The sequence below is a fragment of the Chionomys nivalis genome, chromosome 5 (assembly GCF_950005125.1).
Source record: "Chionomys nivalis chromosome 5, mChiNiv1.1, whole genome shotgun sequence".
NCBI lineage: Eukaryota > Metazoa > Chordata > Mammalia > Rodentia > Cricetidae > Chionomys > Chionomys nivalis.
The window spans coordinates 44,304,721-44,310,720 of NC_080090.1; positions in this window are offsets into that span (position 1 = coordinate 44,304,721).

The window sequence follows — 6,000 nt, forward strand, 5'->3', positions numbered from 1 at the left end:
CCCTCCCTGCCTCTCTCCTCCCCTTCAACCCTCTCCTAAGGTTCCCATGCTCCAATTTACTCAGATCTTGTCTTTTTCTACTTCCTGATTTTTTTAAAAATATTTATCTATTGTGTGTGCACTTGTGCCACGCGTGTGTGGTCATCAGAGGCCAACTTTGTGGAGTTGATTCTCCCTTTCCATCATGTGGTTTCTGGGGCTTGAATTCAGGTTCTCGGGCTTGGCAACAAGTGCCCTTACCTGCTGAATCATCTCATCTACACCAGGTTTTAATAAGTAAATAAATATGTATACATACATATTTACATATATATGTTCTCAAGGCAGAACTAGAATTAACAGTAAGTGAAAATTAAATTTCCAATTTGTTGCGGGAGGTCCTTCCGCTCCTGGGGGGGGGGGGTGGTCTCTCAGCGGCTATTGGCTGGAGGAGCGGAAGGACCTCCCGCAACACCAATTGATCCTAAATTTTAAAACTCTGAAAACAAAGGTTTTGGGGGGTTGGAGTGGAAAGGCATTTGGTTACTTTTGTACTGCCCTTTCAAAGCGCCTGGAGTTTGAACCCTAGCTCATCCAGCGAGTAGTCAGTGAGCACACTGCTGCTGAGTGGTCTAAAAGACTTAGCATGCCACAGGGCTGAGCCATGGGCAAAGTTCTTACCCCGTATGCATGGGGCCCCGGTATTGAAAAAAGGAAGGTGAGTTTTTGCTCTCATTGCTCTCTGAACAGAGTCCCAGTCACATCTGCCCGTCACCCAGTCACCCGGAGGCACTTTTAGGAAGTTGTAAATAGCGACCCGACCCACCGAGGAGGGTCAGGTGTAATTAGATGCTGCATACTCCGAGTTCCTCCTACACTGGGCCGCTTCTAAAGTGGGGATGCCCAGTTCCAAAGGAAAACATCCGAGAGATGATGGATGGGCTTCCTTTGCTGCGCTGAGGGCTACAGCTGCAGCCTTTCCGGATAATGCCCGTGGCTATATCGCTCAGCCGTGCAGTCAGGGCTGTCCAAATCCCAACACAAACTATCTGGTTAGTGGAAGAGTCACATTCAAGCAAAGATGAGAGGAAAAGGAGCTATTAAAGTCAAGAAGAAAGGAGAGGGAGGAGTTTGAATGCACTCCTTTCTTATTAAGGAGCTCTGACCACCCCGACCTAGCTAGGCCCTCGACTCCATCCTGCTCAGACTGAGAGCCTTGCCTCCGCTGTTCCTCTGAGCCTTCTCTCCTCTTTTTTTCAAATTTAAGTTGAACATCTGTCCAAATTCCAGATCTGACTCCACCCCAGGCCTTTGGAAAAAAAAAAAAAAAAAAGGCAAAGACTCCCCAGCTTCACGGTGTGCCCCAGAGAGGAAACAACTGACAGGCAGAGGAACTGTCAGCTCAGGCCTGGAGTCAGAAGCTGCCCTTAACCAGTTTTGCAGGTGATTCCCCTGCAGGTTGAAATCAGTTGACACTAACAGCAAACTCAAAGGAACAGGGTCTCCAGGTGCAGCCAAGAGGCACCTGTTGGCACTGGCTGGAGGCAGACCCCGAGGCATTACACGACTTCATATGACTTGCTTCTTAGAATGCCCGGGTCACCTACTTCCCCTTGTACGTTTCTTCTCCCCTGCCTCTTTGTACTAGAAAACAAATTAATGTAAAATCATTAAAGACTTCCAGCAAGGGGTGTCACCACAGTTTCTCCTACCCATGTCCACTTTGCCCCGGATTCTCAGAAACAGCAAAGATGGTTGCTCTGATGCTCATGGTCCATCCATCTTGGTCCCCCTCAGCTTTAGTTCTATCAGGAAACACATATTTTCCTTTTCATTTGAATATATCTCTGCCCCCCTCTGCTGTGGCCTCCGCTAATTCTGCCCCTAGACAGTCTCTCTCTCTCTCTCTCTCTCTCTCTCTCTCTCTCTCTCTCTCTCTCTCTCTCTCTCGTCAGCCTCCGAGGTTTCTCGTTCTGTATTCCAGGGCCCCTCTGTCACATTTGACCAACACTGGCTGCCACTCTCTCCGTCAGTCTTCTCTGTCATTCACCTCAGGATGCTTTCCTAGTCTCTTGCTGTTCCTTCCATGTCTCCATCACAAGACTTCTTCCTGAGTGTCTCGAGGCTACTTGGCCTCCTGGGTCACCCCTCACTCCCTGACCTCCTTTGTTCCCCTGCAGATCAAGTGGATTCCCAGCTCCTGCCTAGCTTCTTGGATATACCCACATGACCAAGGAGTTTGCACGTGGCTCCTCTCACTACCAGGTGTCCCAGACTGACGTCTGGATTTCTTTGTTTACCAGCAAGTACCTGACAGGCGCTTGTTCTAGGTGCTGGAGATACAGGAGTAAATGACTGGCTGGAGACGGGGGTGGGGGTGGGGTGGGGGGGGGTGGGGAGGGGGGTGGAAACAATAACAAATTGTATCTGGTGGTTGTAGGAAAGTAGTGGAGTCTAGAAAGCAGGGAGGTGTACTCTTTTATGGGGGGGAAGAAAAGCCCCCATTTTGAAAGCTGCCACTTGGGTAGAGACCTGGAGGAGAAGGAGGCACAGTGTGGGGGCAGGGGTCCCAGGTTGAGAGAAGATCAAGCAAGGCCAAAGCAGGGGGCTGCAGGGATGGCCCCAGAAATATGAGGAGCAGCCCAGAGATGATGGAGGGCAAGGCCTAGGAGGCAGGAGATGCCAGGTACAAAGGCTCCAGTATTCTCTAAGGAACTGGTTTTACAGATCCTGGCAGAGCGCCTGAGTTTTGAGCAAGGGGCAAGCTCTGACCTGGTGCTCCTGGGTAAGCTCTGACGTAACCCAAAGGCCAAAGATTGGAAAGTCTGTGACCCTCGCAACTCTCATTATCTTAAAAAAAAAAATAGTCTCTAAATATAGCTTAAAGACAAAGTTGATTTTCTATTGGGATTTTTAAATTTTGTACTCATTGTTTTGTTTTGAGAGAAGTTTTCACTTTGTGGCCCAGGCTGGCCTTGAACTTGAGTCCTACTTTACCCTGTACTGTTGGGTCCAGGGTTGTGCAATGATGGGGGACAGACCACCAAAGTCTATTAAACCAGAAGCAAGCTTTATTCCAGAAAAAGGGGGAAAATCACCATGGGGCACACAAAGCTTACCAGCTATAGCTGTAGCCACAGCCAGAGATCAGGCTTCTGTAGCTATGGCAGTGGGGACTGGGGCTGGGCGGCCTCTTATGGTAAAATCAAACACCAGGTGTGAGTCAAAGAGCTTTTACATCCTTGAGGTCAGGCTTAAAGTCACATTACACCTTAAGGTTTACAGCTTTTGGCTATAGAACGTTAGATTGTTAGCCTAGGATGTTCGCGAAAGCCTAGGGCTGTCCCTGTCCCTGAGAGAATGCAAGGCAGAGAGAGGAGAGTCACATAGGGGGACAGTTAAAAATGAAGGGAATACAAGCAGAGGGCCCCACAGAGGCAAGAGTCTTTGTCTGCAGTACCTGCCTAGCTGGGAAGCTGGGAGGCGGGAGACAAAATGGTTAAAAGTTTACCTCTGTACACAGCGGCTGCCAGGATGTCTGCTCTTAAGGCAGAAAGTGTTTGCAAAAGGTTAACAGTGGCTGCCAGCTTTATTTTTTCTTCCAAAATGTGTTTGGGCTTACAGTTTTTTATTTCTATATTCCTGGACTGGACCATTTATTTATTTATTTATTTATTTAGGTTTTTCAAGACAGGATTTCTCTGTAGCTTTATGGAACCTGTCCTAGAACTAGCTCTTGTATACCAGGCTGGTCTCAAACTCACTGAGATCTGTCTGCCTCTGTCTCCGGAGTGCTGGGATTAAAGGTGTGCGCCACCACCGCCTGGCTGAATGCTTTATTTCTATATTGTATTCCTGGATTCGTCAGCATCACCGTGCTGGCCCAATACCATTATTCTTAAAGTCCTAGTTAGCAATCACTGACTGTCTATAGTGCTATAATTATAAAATAAAACTTCCAAATACAGAAAATAATACAATATTTAAAATTTGATTAGAATCCAAATCACTAAGGTCTTAAGGTAAAATTGGCAATAGCTTGTGGGCCAGGAGTCTTCTAGTTCCAAGGCTGCAGCAGGTGTGTCTATGGCTTCTGATGACGTCCCGAGGAAAAAAATCCACACCACCGCTGTCATTTTATAGAGGGAGTGGCAAGACTTGCAAGTTGACCAGGTCTGGGCCCTGTGTGCTCCAAAGCCCTGTGGCGTGTGTAAAGGCGGGTCCCAGAGAGGACAGAGTTAGTTCCCCAGCTCGAAGGCCCTCCTTCTGCCTGCCTCACCACCTAACCCTGAGAAGTGCCCAGTTGAGTTCCTATACAAACATAACTTCAACACAACGTGTTCCTGTTTGAACACATTTCTTTTATATCAATTGGAAAAGAAATCAATTTCTTAGCGATTCCTTTCCAAAGGTATACATCCTGATAATTAATGCCTTAACTAACAGCTAGAATTGTTCACCTGCTGTGTGCGGGGTGAGGTGGAAAGTTTGGGAAGTTTAGGCCTGCCAATCCTCCAGGAAAACTGGTTATTCCTGAGACTGACTTCAAAAATATCCCAGTGCATATAAAGAAAAGAGCACACCCAGGCATTATCAATCTAAAGAACTGTTTATCCGCGGCCCAGGGCTGGAATGTTAATGTTGCCTAATAACCAAAGAACATGTTCCATCCTGAAACCTTTCTTTGTACATCCAGCTGGGAAGTGCAAGAAGTTCCTGGCCGCCAAAGCACAAGGCACAGGGACACCGCCTGGAACCCTTGTGGCTCTGGCTCTGGCAAACCCGGATGCTAGGAAGAGGCAAAAACAAACAAGCAAACAAACAAACAAACAAACAAACCTCTCTGGTCTCCATTTTTGAGTTCCTGCCACAAGGATCCTGGGTTCTTGACTGTGTGAGGAAACAGGGACTTGAGAAAGACCTAGACAAATTCCACCCTGGGGCATCTGATTGCGGGACTACTTTTAATGGCAGGAGATGGATATGGAATTCAGGGCAAGGATTGTTGTGGAGGTGGGGAGAGGGCAGCTTGCAACACCGGCACGGGGCTTCTAGCTAACACACAGGAAAACAGACCTCCAGGAGAGAGGGCCCCTGGGAGATCTGCGAGTCCAGGCTGAGAAGTCGGGCCGTGACTGAACTGAGAGACCTGAAGAGAAGGAAGAAGATGCGGTACAGTTGTAGGGCCCAATAGTGTTCCCTCGCATGTTATCTGAAATCCCATTCAAAGGGCACATCCTAGGGAAACCCTGCCTGGGGCTCCCGCTTCTGCCTTTTGAGACGACAACGGAAGCAGCCGGGTAGGTGTGTTAACAAGGATGGAAAAATACATCCTACACCTAAGCTGAAACTCCAGCGGGGTGGGGGCTGGGGGCTAGGCCTCTGGGAACCAACGGTGAGGAAAGAAATGAAAGGTATTCCAAGAAAGGGGTTGTCTTTGTAACTCCCTCTAAACAAAATAAGGTCCCTCACAAGTCCAGCTTCAATGGAGTCGACTCCCTTGAGAACCACCAAGCGACACATTACACCTAAGCCTATACAGACCCTTACCTAGTGTGGGGCACAGGCTTCCGACAGACACCCTCAACTAGCAGGCAAAGCCCCTCCTCCCACAAGCCGCATTCCTTTTCCAGCTGCGCGCCAGACCGGCCAGAGCCAAGCTGGAGCACTCCCTAGGGACCAGCAGGAATGCAAAACAGAGCGGAACTGAGCTCCGGGAAGATTCCTATCCAAGCGAGTTTTTATGAGACTCACAAAGGACGTCAGAACAACCAAGACCCACTGGAACACGGCCCCGTCTGGAAATCGCTGAGGGTGAATGAAACGCTCCAGTTAATTAGAATTTCTCTTTGGAGGGAAGAGAACACTGTTCAACACAGCTATTAGCTGTTTGGATATTGGGAGAGAAAGCCGGTAATTTATTAAGGTTTGAGGAAAAGTAATAAGACTCATTTATGAGCTGAGCTCTTAAAACCTCAACTTCATTTTTATGCATTTGTGGCCTCTGTTCTTTCTTTCCTC